Source organism: Mustelus asterias, chromosome 8, assembly GCF_964213995.1.
Source record: "Mustelus asterias chromosome 8, sMusAst1.hap1.1, whole genome shotgun sequence".
Classification (NCBI taxonomy): Eukaryota; Metazoa; Chordata; class Chondrichthyes; order Carcharhiniformes; family Triakidae; genus Mustelus; species Mustelus asterias.
In genome coordinates, this window is record NC_135808.1 from 94,897,246 (window position 1) to 94,910,998 (window position 13,753).

A 13,753-nucleotide genomic window follows, 5' to 3' on the forward strand; every position below is an offset into this window, starting at 1 on the left:
AGTGGCATGTAACATTCAGATGACACAAGTGCCAGGCAATGACCATCTCCAGCAAGAGATGGTCATTACCCCTTGACTATTACCATCACAGAATCAACATTTTGGGGGTTACCATTGACCAGGAATTGAACTGGACTAGCCATTAAAAAATACTCTGGCTACAAGAGTAGGTCAAAGGCTAGGAATCCTTTGGTGAGTAATTCACCTCCTGACTCCTCAAAATCTGTCCACAATCTACAAGACATAAGTTAATGCATAATGGAATATTCTCCACTGGCCTGGATAACTGCAGCTCCATCAACACTCAAGAAGCTTGACACCATCCAGGACAAAGCAGCCATTAGCACCACAAACATTCACTCCCTTCACCGCTGATGCACAGTAGCAGCAGAGTGTACCATCTACAAGAAGCACTGCAAGAACTCACCAACACTCCTTAGACAACACCTTCCAAACCCACAACCACGACCATCTAGGAGAACAAGGCTAGCAGATACCTGGGAACACCACGACCTGGAGGTTCCTCTCCAAGTAACTCACAATTCTGACTTGGAAATATATCGCCATTCCTTCCGTGTTGCCCAACAGTGCTATGGGTGTATCAACACCACATGGACAGCAACGATTCAAGGAGACAGTGCACCATCACCTTCTCAAGGACAATTAGGGATGGACAATAAATGTTAGTCTAGCCTGTGACACCCACATCCCTTAAGTGAATAAAAGAAAGAAAGGGGAGGAAAAGACAAACTTCGCTGGCAGTAAATGGTGTGTTACTTGATTCCTCTAAAAAATGTTGGATGGCTATCTGGTGACGATTAAGGAATATAATCTGCAGAAGTATGAGGTTGTGCAATTGGGGAGGACAAACAAGACAAAGAAATAAATGCTAGGATACTGCAAAGTATAGAGGACCAGAGGGCCCTTTGAGTGCATGTCCACAGATCCATGAAATGAGGACAGTTAACTCATTATTGCCGGCCATCGCTCAATTTGAGAAAGGCATCTACTCAGGGTCACAGATTTCTGTCATTGGTCTCCATGTGACTTGACAGGCCGTTTCTTGAGCCACAGTTCTTTTAGATGCATGGGGCAGGATGTCCCACAAGCCAATGGAATGCAGGATTTACTTCCTTTACTTTCCTTCTCTGCTGCAACACTGCTTCATCATTAAGACATTAGGTTACAAAACATGATGCAGCTTGATGGACAAGTTGTCACCATTCTGAATGATTGGCAGTAAGTTTCTCCCAGGCCAATGATGCCTTGTTTCAATGAGAGTTTCAGTATGTCTTTGAAGAGTTCTGTTTATCCTTCCCGGAACATTAGGCATTTGAGAGATAGTAATTAGGTCGTTTTTGACCATCCAGAGTCAACAATCGATCAAAGTTGATTTTGTAGACGTTTTGCCTGAATGTTCAGGGAGATATTTCAAGCATTTGTTCAATGGTCCTCTCATTGAATCCAAAGGATGCAGTGGAGACATTGTTGATGGAGTTTTTTTAGTGGTTTTGCATGTGGCTGACAGTCCAGGTCTCATTGGAGTATAGGAGTATAATGATGCCAACTTTATGCTAGGATTTTTGTTGACTTGTGGAGGATTTTGTTATCTGACATAGTTTGTTGAAGGCCAAACCAATGCATTAAATAGTAGACTTTTGAGAGAGGTGGGTGCTGATATTTGCAAAGCGCTCCATATTCCAGAGTCTCTCCTTCAACATATCCGGGAGGTGAAATATTTAACTAACCAGGTATAGGTTGATGTGAGTTACGTTTTGGCAACAATCTTGGACAGGCTGAGTTTCTTGTAAACAGAATTGAAGAGAGTGGCTTAAAGATCTGGTGTAGAGTGGTCAATGACACTGCAATCATCTGCAAACTATAGACCACGTATATCTATGGTGGTCAGTTTAATTTTGGCTTGAAAGAGGTTGAAAAATGTTCATTCTAGACATAGTTAATATTGGTACTCGTGGGAAGTTGATCTTTGATTCAACTCAATCTCAGAACAGTTTGATCAAATAAAGTCACCTGTACCAGACCCCTGTGTCCAGTTGATCACATTTGAGTACCATCATCTCCAGGACTGGTTTGATGAAAATAATGCAGAAATATGTGACCCTCTAGAACAACAACGAGCAGCCTTTTTGCCTGGCAGAGAAATCCAAAGTCACAACTCAAAAGGCAGCATTCCAACGGCTCCAGAGGCATCATTCCAATAACTCAAGGCTGACATCCAAAGACAGATCCAGAAGATAAGGAGAAAGCCTGTGAGATCCAACAATGTGCTGATCATCATGAGATGCAAAGCTTTATTAAAGCCACCAGGGCCACCTATTGACTGAGGTACAAAATTTTGTTTCTCTTCTCAACACTGGAAGAAGTCCTTTCAAACAACTCCTCAACTGTATAGCCACTGATACTCTCCAGGCTATCCCTAGTATCCTGTGGTAGAATCTGCGGGTGAACCACCATCAAAGAGAGAGCTGCAACAAGCAATCAAACAGGTGAAATTCAACAAAACCTGTAGCCCCGATGGTATTCCAGCCGATGCCTTCAAAGTGTGCAGACATTTGCTTACATCTGGACTATGTATTAATCCTACAGTTTTTGAAAGGAAAAGGAACTTGCACACTCCCATGCCCCACTGACCCCCACCATGTCAGGAATGTAACAGTTGTAATTATGTTCAGGAAACTATTGAGGTATTTCCCTCTTGTCCATAAAAGGGAAAATCCTGACACGCATTTTCCTGAATCATTGATTTCTTGTGGCTGAGGAAATCTTCCCAGAGTTAAAATTTGGCTTTAGACCTTCCAGAAGCACCTCCAACATGATATTTTTTGCCAGACAAATCCACAACAAATGTCAGGAACCAAACAGAAACTCTTGGGGTCAAGTAAAGCTGTGTGCTAGACTCCATGCTATTTGCTATTTACAGATTAATAATGTGGTTAAGTGGACAAACAGGTTGGGTAGCACGGTGGCATAGTGGTTAGCAATGCTGCCTCACAGTTCCAGGAACCTGGGTTTGATTGCTGGCTTCAGTCACTGTCTGTGTGGAGTTTGCACATTCTCCCCTGTCTGCGTGTGTTTCCTCCGGATGCTCCAGTTTCCTCCCACAGTCCAAAGATGTGGGGGTTAGGTGGATTGGCCATACTAAATTGCCCCTTAGTGCCCCAGGATGCATAGATTAGAGGGATTAGCGGGGCAAATATGTGGTTTTACAGGGATAGGGCCTGGTTGGGATTGCTGTCGTTCAGACTCAATGGACTGAATAGCCTCCTTCTGCACTGTAGGGTTCCTATGATTCTAGGATATTCTTCTTTATTAGTCAAAGGACAGAATTTAATATAGGGAGATCACAGTAAAACTGTATAAAATACAAGTTAGTCCATAGCTAGACCATTGCAGACAATACTGGTTGCTGCATTGAGATGACACTAGGGAGAGTACAGGGGAGGTTTATGGAGATGTTGCAGTTTTGGAAATTTTTAGCTCTGAGATAAGATTGGATAGGCTGGGATTGTTTGCTTTGGAAGAAAGGAGGCTAAGAGAATGTTTAATCGAGGGGTAGGATTTTGTGTTTTGGGTCTGGGACCTGATGCTGGGCTTAAATGCATGTCTCAACCTCACACAATGTAGGGAACAGAGACCAAATGCGGACGTTGGCAAGATTGGCCAATTACTAGACAGGGACATTAAGGATGTTGGTGGGTTCTCAACGCTGGAGGGCCAATAGGAGGTCCTCCAGCACACAAGGAACTGCAGCCCGCCATTGCATGTAAAGGATCAAGAAGGTACCTCCATCTTGAGGTGCCCTCTGCACTTTTAAATCATTTGAAATAAAATGTCCACGGCTGCCAGACCACCATCATGAAGGAGAATCCTTCCACAGAGTAGCCTATGGCCAGAGCTGTGGCCAAGTAATCAAGAGGCCTCAAAGGCACCCTGGAATTCTGCCTCCAAATCTCTGGTCTGTCTCTAAAAGGCAACGTCCAGGCAGATGTCATAATCCCATCATTAAGGGATGCCCATGGAGTGACTGGAAAAGTCCAGTTTTTTTTGGCTGGCATAAGCATAATGATTCAATGATAATATAAGTACAATCACCAGTAGAGAAGATCAAATACTATGTGGAACAGTGTGGATCCTGAATGGGAACATGAAAGTGTCTTGCCAAGAAAGAAGAGTGGTAAAGGATGAATAATTATTGGATTCAACATTCTGTAGTTTCAATTGATTTATGTTTGGGTGACAAATATAAAATTGGCAAGACCTTTAGGAGACTGAATTGATTAGGTTGACAAAGCAACTTATATTGATGATAATTGTTGTAGCTGGCCTGAACTGGCAATGGAGGGATTGTACTGAGACCTGGGCTGACTGTAATTTTTATTAATGATCATACTAAATGTGCTGCTGACACCAAACTGGTTAGGAAAGTGAAGTATTTTGAAGAGAAAGATAAAATAAAGCAAAGTTCTCCAGTGGTAAAAAATGAGCAAGGAGCATTTAATATTCAGAAATGTAAGGTCATATATAGTGGTGATAAAATTGTCTATATATTTACACAATGAAGGGTGGAATATGTTATTTGATAATATGTTGAAAGTATTGTCAACAACAACTCAAATTGTAACTCTTCAAAGAAGCGAATTAGACAAAAACTGACACTGAGCCAAAAGAAATATTAGGAGAGAGGATTAAAAACTTTGACAAAAATGCTAGGTTTTAAGAAAGGTTTAAGGGAAGAGGGGGAGGTGAAAACATTGCCAGTTTTAGAAAATGAATTTGTAGGTAGCTATAACTAATGGCTATAATTTGACATTATAGCCATTAGTGAAACTTGGCTACAGGAGGGGCAGGACTGGCAGCTCAATGTTCCAGGGTTCCAATGTTTCAGGCGGGATAGAGGCAGAGGGATAAAAGGTGGGGGGGTGGCATTGTTGGTCAGGGAAAATGTTACAGCGGTACTCAGGCAGGATAGCTTAGGGAGCTTGTCTACAGAGGCCCTATGGGTGGAGCTGAGAAACAGGAAAGGTATGACCACATTAATGGGGTTGTATTATAGACCACCCAATAGTCAGCGAGAATTGGAGGAGCAAATCAGCGGAGAGATAGCTGACAACTGCAAGAAACACAAAGTTGTGATAGTAGGGGATTTTAATTTTCCACATATAGATTGGGACTCGCATACTGTTAAAAGTTTAGACGGGGTAGAGTTTGTAAAATGTGTTCAGGAGAATTTTCTACATCAGTATATAGAGGTGCCAACTAGAGAGGATGCGATATTGGATCTCCTATTGGGAAATGAGTTAGGGCAGGTGATGGATGTGAGTGTGAGGGAACACTTTGGATCCAGTGATCATAATGCCATTAGTTTCAACCTGATCGTGGATAAGGATAGATCTGGTCCTCGGGTTGAAGTTCTGAACTGGAAAAAAGCCAAATTTGATGAAATGAGAAGGGATCTGGGAAGTGTGGATTGGCACAGGCTGTTCTCTGGTAAGGATGTAAATGGAAAGTGGGAGGCCTTCAAAGGAGAAATTTTGAGAGTGCAGAGTTTGTATGTTCCTGTCAGGATTAAAGGCAAAGTAAATAGGAATAAGGAACCTTGGGTCTCGAGGGAGATTGTAACACTGATTAAGAGGAAGAGAGAGTTGTATGAAATGTACAGGCAGCAAGGAACACATCAGATGCTCGAGGAGTATAAAAAGTGCAAGAAGCTACTTAAGAGGGAAATCAGGAGGGCTAAAAGAAGACATGAGGTTGCTTTGGCAGACAGAGTGAAGGAAAATCCAAAGAGCTTCTATAGGTATGTTAGGAGCAAAAGGATAGTGAGGGATAAAATTGGTCCTCTTGAAGACCAGAGTGGTAGACTGTGTATGGAACCAAAAGAGATGGGGGAGATACTAAATGGTTTTTTTGCATCCGTATTTACTGAGGAAATGGGCATGGAGTCTACGGAAATAGGGCAAACTGGTAGGGAGGCCATGGAACCTTTACAGATTAAAGGGGAGGAGGTGCTCGCTGTCTTGAGGCAAATCAGAGTGGATAAATCCCCAGGACCGGACAGGGTATTCCCACGGACCTTGAGGGAAGCTAGTGTTGAACTTGCAGGGGCCCTGTGTGGTGAACCATTGTTGGTTACCACCAGGAGTGCTGAGCCATGGTTTGGCCAGCACTATGAGTCTGTAGATATGTTACTGTTGGGGTTAGGGTTGGGCTGTTCTACCTGTTAATATAGCCCTATGGTACACTCCAGTTGGCTCCGCCTTCCAGGAGAGGTATAAAGGTCACTGCTCTGCCTGGTGACCCTTTAGTCTGGGATTGTATATTGTATATAGTAGCTCCGTTATTGTTGGCAATAAAAGCCTTTATTTCCCGGGTACATCCAGCCTCCCGTGTGATTTATCGCGCATCACCCTGGCAGACATATTTAAAATGTCAGTATTCACGGGGGAGGTGCCGGATGATTGGCGGGTGGCTCATGTTGTTCCGTTGTTTAAAAAAGGTTCCAAAAGAAATCCGGGAAATTATCGGCCAGTAAGTTTGACGTCGGTGGTGGGCAAGTTATTGGAAGGTGTGATAAGGGATAGGATCTACAAATATTTGGATAGACAGGGACTTATTAGGGAGAGTCAACATGGCTTTGTGCGTGGTAGGTCATGTTTGACCAATCTATTAGAGTTTTTCGAGGAGGTTACCAGGAAAGTGGATGAAGGGAAGGCGGTGGATGTTGTCTACCTGGATTTCAGCAAGGCCTTTGACAAGGTCCTTCATGGGAGGTTAGTTAGGAAGGTTCAGTCGCTAGGTATACATGGGGAGGTAGTAAATTGGATAAGACACTGGCTCAATGGGAGAAGCCAGAGAGTGGTTGTGGAGGATTGCTTCTCTGAGTGGAGGCCTGTGACTAGTGGTGTGCCGCAGGGATCGGTGTTGGGTCCATTGTTGTTTGTCATCTATATCAATGATCTGGATGATAATGTGGTAAATTGGAACAGCAAGTTTGCTGATGATACAAAGATTGGAGGTATAGTGGACAGTGAGGAAGGTTTTCAAAGCTTGCAGAGGGAATTGGACCAACTAGAAAAATGGGCTGAAAAATGGCAAATGGAATTTAACGCAGACAAGTGTGAGATATTGCACTTTGGAAGGACAAACCAAAGAAGAACGTACAGGGTAAATGGTAGGACTCTGAAGAGTGCAGTTGAACAGAGGGATCTGGGAATACAGGTACAGAGTTCCCTAAAAGTGACGTCACAGGTGGATAGGGTCGTAAAGAGTGCCTTTGGTACATTGGCCTTTATAAATCGGAGTATCGAGTATAAAAGTTGGAGTGTTATGGTAAGGTTATATAAGGCATTGGTGAGGCCGAATTTGGAGTATTGTGTACAGTTTTGGTCACCTAGTTACAGGAAGGATGTAAATAAGATTGAAAGAGTGCAGAGAAGGTTCACAAGGATGTTGCCGGGACTTGAGAAGCTGAGTTACAGAGAGAGATTGAATAGGTTGGGACTTTATTCCCTGGAGCGTAGAAGATTGAGGGGAGATTTGATAGAGGTGTATAAGATTTTGATGGGTATAGATAGAGTGAATGCAAGCAGGCTTTTTCCGCTGAGGCTAGGGGAGAAAAAAACCAGAGGGTATGGGTTAAGGGTGAAAGGAGAAAAGTTTAAAGGGAATATTAGGGGGGGCTTCTTCACGCAGAGAGTGGTGGGAGTGTGGAATGAGCTGCCAGATAAGTGGTAAATGCGGGGTCACTTTTAACATTTAAGAAAAACTTGGACGGGTTCATGGATGAGAGGGGTGTGGAGGGATATGGTCCAAGTGCAGGTCAGTGGGACTAGGCATAAAATGGTTCGGCACAGACAAGAAGGGCCAAAAGGCCTGTTTCTGAGCTGTAATTTTCTATGGTTCTATGGTTCTATGGTAGCTGAAGATTGCCAATACATGGGAGAGTTACAATAGTTCAGAATCAGAGGAACACAGAGATCTGATGGTTGCAAGGAGGTTATAAAGATAGTCTCACCCCTCTCTAGGAAAGGATTCAAACATAAGGAAGGCAATTTTAAACTTGAGGGGGGTAAGGCATTAATTACATATCAAATATGCTTAATTGAGCTTATGATTAAAGTTTCACTTGAGCATATATAAAGAGACAATTTAATTTGTTTCATCCACGGGCTGCACGGTGGCACAGTGGTTAGCACTGCTGCCTCACAGCAACCTGGGACCCGGGTTCGATTCCCGGCTTGGGTCACTGTCTGTGTGGAGTTTGCACATTCTCCCCGTGTCTGCGTGGGTTTCCTCCAGGTGCTCCAGTTTCCTCCCACAGTCCAAAGATGTGCAGGTTAGGTGGATTGGCCATGCTAAATTGCCCCTTAGTGTCAGGGGAACTAGCTAGGGTAAATGCATGGCATTATGGGGATAGGGCCTGGGTGGGATTGTGGTCGGTGCAGACTCAATGAGCCAAACGGCCTCCTTCTGTACTGTAGAATTCTATGAAAAGATACACTTAATGAAACTGTTGAGTTCAGAGGTGTATGTTTGTATACAAGCATATGAGCGTAGGCATTAGGAATAGAGTAGGCCACTCAGGTATTCAAGCCTGCTCCACCATTTGATAAGATCATGGCTGATCTGATTGTGGCCTCTACTTTTAGCTGTACTTTCCTGCCTATCCCCTTTGACTCTCCTGCAAATCAAGAATCTATCTAAGTTAACCTTAAAAGGTTTCAATGACACTGCCTCCATTGCTGTCTGAGGAAGAGAGTTCCACAGACTAATGGCCTCTAAAAGAAAAATAAATCTCTGCATCTCCGTCTTATATGGAAAACCTCTTATTTTTAGCCCATGGGCTCCAAGTTCTAGTCTCTTGCATATGAGGAAATGTCCTCTAGCTTCTACCCTTTCAGGTCCTCCATGCAATGTTTAACTCTGTAAAAAAAGTAAGACTGAAGAATGATTGGCTGCAGTACTATCCTTCACCAACTGGCTTTCTGGAATAGAATACAGAGGACCAGGAGCCAATATAGGCCAGTCAGCAAACTATTGATGGGTGAGTGAAACTTCATCTGGGATGGATAACAGGCAGCTAATTTCCAGATAAACTGAAATTTAGAGGGTGGCAGATGAGAGAACAGCCAGGAGAGCATTGGAACAATTGGGTACAGACATACAAAGGCAGAGGTAAGAATTTCATTAATAGCTGAGCTGTGGCATGGGCAGAGATAGGTGATGTTATGAAGGTGGAAAAATGCAGCCTTCATAATGGAGGAGATGGTGTTAGAATCTCATTTTGGGGTAAAACAGGATGAATGGTTAGTTTCAACCTGAGATTGTAAACAGGAAGAGGAGATGGAATCACTGAACAGCATGGAATTTTTGGTGGAATCTGAAAACAATGGGTTTTGTCCTCCCATTGTTTGAATGGCGGAACTTGAGGTTGATCCAGGATTATATGTTAGACAAACAGGTTAACAGCACAGAGACAGTGACTGGGTTGCGAGGTGGTGGAGAGGTAGAGATGAATTGTTAGTACACACATGAAACTTGACATCTCCGATAATGTCACAGGGAAACAGCATTTAGGAGAGAGCCAAGGATTGGTATGTGGTACATTCCATTAGTAACAGTGCAGTGGTGGACCAGGCAACTATTGCGAGATACGTTTTGGCTATGGTTGGACAGGTAAAATGAATACCAGGACAAGAAAATCCCCTTCTGCTAGTCAGCTGAGTGGGGAAATTGGTGGCGGTAAAGTGTGGGTTTAATGTTAATGACAAAAACATGTGAATTTGTCACACATCATGTTGGAGGGTGGTGGAGACAGAGGAGAGAAACATAAGAGAAGCCAGTGGCTATCTTTCCATGGAGGTCCTGGAATAGTGAGTATTTTAGTAGATGGGAGCAGGACCCGAAAGCACTTTATGAGTTCCAGCCTGACCTGACACTGAATGGCGAAACCAATTATTCATTATATCCATTCAAGTCTGCATCCCTTTGACTAAATGGAGCAGAGAAGCTGTACTGGGCCAGTGTGAGAGAGAGTAATAGTTTAACTGGGGACTAGGGCATCAAAGATACAGGTCTGGTTGGGGAAACTAAAGGTTAGACTGTTGAAATTGTGCAGTTATAAGTGAATTGCAAAGCATTTTTCCTGAGGTGGATACAGAAAGAGGTTGGGTTGGGAGGGTGAGGGGAATGTGGGTGAACAATATTACAAGGAGTAATCGAAAGCCTTATCTAAACCTGATACAATAGGAGTAGCAAGGCCACATGAGAAGTCAAGGCCAAGGTATTGTCTGTGAATATGTGTTGGGCATTTACGTGGAGGGTAAGGTTAAAGAAGGATAAGAGGGCAGTGAACTCGGAGATAGCATGATGAGTTCAGATGGAGGTTGAAAGCATCCAAGATGAGAAGCTACTTGGTACATAGGCTGAGGAAAGAAAGCAGTGAAGATAACTCAGTGAGAAAATTGTTACAGTACTTCAGTGTGGGAGTAATGAATGAAGATTTTAAATGAGAGGTGAGAAGAGTTGTACAAGTGAGATGCTCAAAGAAGGAGAAAATGCCAGAGGATTACTGAAACAGGCCAAGGTATTATTTGGTGATAGGAGTCACATTGGTCCACCACAATGGTCTTGGCTGGGTACGGTGCTGCCAGGCAGAGGGATCTCATTTAGGAGAAAAGTGTCATCACCACCCCCGTCCAGGTTTCATCAAGTCCATGATGGTGAAGCAATCACCCAAAATAAGCTCACGGTTGGCAAGGATCTTGCCACAAGTGAACAGAGATTGTGGAAGGAGATATAAAAAGAAATGGTGAGAGCTGACCTGTCTGCATTGTCCACAGAGTTAGCACTAGGAGGGATGAATTGGAATATGATGTCTGAGTGCTAGACTATTAATCCAGAAGTTCAGCTAATGTTCTGGGGACCCAAGTTCGAATCCCATCACGGCAGATGGTGGAATTTGAATTCAATAAAAAGTATCTGGAATTAAGAATCTACTGATGACCATGAAACCACTGTCAATTGTTGGAAAAACCTATCTGGTTCACTAATGTCCTTTAGGGAAGGAAATCTGCCATCCTTTCCTGGTCTGGCCTACATGTGACTTCAAAGCTTAAGCAATGTGGTTGACTCTTAACTGCCCTTGAGCAACTAGGAATCGGCAATAAATGCTGGCCAGCCAGCGATGCCCATATGCCATGAATGAATAAAAAAAAGATAGGGAGAAGACGGGCAAGATTAAGCCCAGCGGGCTCGCTGAGGCAGAGGTCAACAAGAGATTAAGACGAAGAGCTGGGGTTGCTACTTGCAAAGAGTAAGACGAGTGTGATAAAATGTACGCAGAGTCTTTCTCTTGCTTATAAACAATTATTCATTTACCAAGTATATACCTTGAATCAAGTGTACTTTTAATTTTAAGCCATGGATAACAAAGCAAGTATTCAGAACATTTGTTTTTTAACCATAAAAAAAATCAGTACAAAATTCAATTAGTCTCTGTCATATTTTCCAAATACCAAGTTAGGTGTCTGTGTGTCAAGCTGACTGAATTCAAAGCACAACCGAGTTTGATACGACGAGAGTGAGTGAAATGTGAATAATCCATGTTTTTATCATTCACAGGACGCTGTTTTCACAGTACATGGGCTGTAGTTTATTAGGTTGAGCAGCTCTGGGACTGCAAGAAAGGCTTGGACTTTCTCATCGCCATGAGAACAGCACAGTGAATGGTTTCTAAGTGTTTACTCAGCATTTGTCTTCCGTTTCATCAGAGGAATTAGTGACGCAGACTTTTCTGATGATCAAACAGCTTGATGTGTTATGACAATGTTCCATTAATATGCAGAATGGCATAAGGGATTAGGCTCAGTTCTAGTGCTTCAGGCATTTGACTGGGACATTCAGGCTTTTTAAGGATGACCTATTCACAGCCAGGGCATTGAAAATCAGATTTCCCAGCAGATTTTTTTTCAAAAATCTCACACTTGTCCAAAGCAGTTAATGTCTGGCTTTGACAACACAATATGTCGTTTTTCTGTATTGTTGTCCAAATTAGACACTTTGTGTATGGGCATGTAATTCATTGACTTCTAACCTTTGGTTAAATTTTGCTTATATGAATGTTAACTTGTAAATAAAAAGTTTGTAAATTAAAAACTGAGTTACTTGTTTTAAAAATTGATGAATGATTCGCTTTGTATTTTATCCCAGATATTAAAATGTTAAATTGAAAGAAGTATTATTTACATGTAGTTGGATGTTTTAAATTTGTAACTACCACCAAAATGCATTTTAGTTGATAACACTAATTCAGTATACAACCTGTATGCTTTGTTTAAGTATCTAAATCTAAAATACATTCATGAAAATACATAAAAATGCCTATTTTGCCATGAACACTATTTTTATACCAGAACTCTGGCTAAGAAAAGTCACCCATCATGAACATTAATCGTTTTTACTTTTTCTTATTATTATTATCGATATTATTGATTAACTGTATTTCCACCGTGTTCTGTTTTTATTTTGATTGACAGGATTTGCCACTGTATTTTTCTAGGTTTCCACCTATGTAGCTCTTGAACTGATTCCTAGACAGGGTGTGACAGTTGCCTGGGATGATTACCTCCAGCTTTTCTCTATCTCTCTCAGGAGAAAACAAACAACCATTGTTATATACATTCTATGGTGTCTCAGCTGTGGTCAATAATTCTGTATACTGAAAATTGGGGACAAACTTCCTTTTCAATATTATGCCAGTGCTTTTACCGTCATGTTACCTGCACAAATATTTCTATAATATGCTACTGACGTTCATATTTTCTCATTTCTGTGTTAAAATTGTAACAATTATAATATCAATAAATTTAGTAACAAACATGTTTATGCAGTTTTCCATTAGTTCACAATATTTAATTCTGTCAATGGAAAATTAGAAGAAAATACTCATATTTAAAGTAAACCTTTGGGAGGTTGAACTTACTCGTTATTTGTATGTTCTGAGTGAGGGAGGCAGTAGAATAAAATTACAAGCAACTGCGAGTTTGAAAACTATAATTTCTGTAGTTATTTGGCATTGATATACTTTTTGTTAAGAAGCCATTTCATCCCATCCTACATTTTCTTTAACATGGCATTATTACAAATGATGCTTGAATGTTGACCATGGCTGGAATTTTACCAGCATGCCCACCCCAGAATCGGGGCAGGCGAGGCTCACAGAACAGCATTCTCCACTGGCCTCGGGCGGGATCTTACGAGCCTTGGGTGGACAAGACAGTAAAATTCTGGCACATGTCTCCACAACTTTGATCCTTCTCCCTCTTCCTAACATTAAGTATAAAGGTTTAACATCAAAATATCTTTTTTTCTTCTCTCTGGTAAATGTATTTTTCTTCCTCATTGTTGTTGCTCCTTCTCCTGTCAGGTGTCACTTCCCAAGTCTGCAACTAATTCAAAGTATAGGACAAGCTATGGATGAACTTACAGATAACCTAGTGTAACCTGTCTGCCAATTATCTCTTCCTTTCTTGGGGCACACTCTGTCCAGTATTGCTTCCTCGCAATCCAGTCAATATTGTCATAATGTAAACTGAGCAAAGCTCCATCTCAAACCTATATAACATAAGAGATCGCTCATGTTCTTATTGAGAATCAACATAAACATGCTCAATAATAACTTTGCTGCTATTTTCTAGCACTTTTTCTAAATTGCTAAAATTGTCCAGGAATA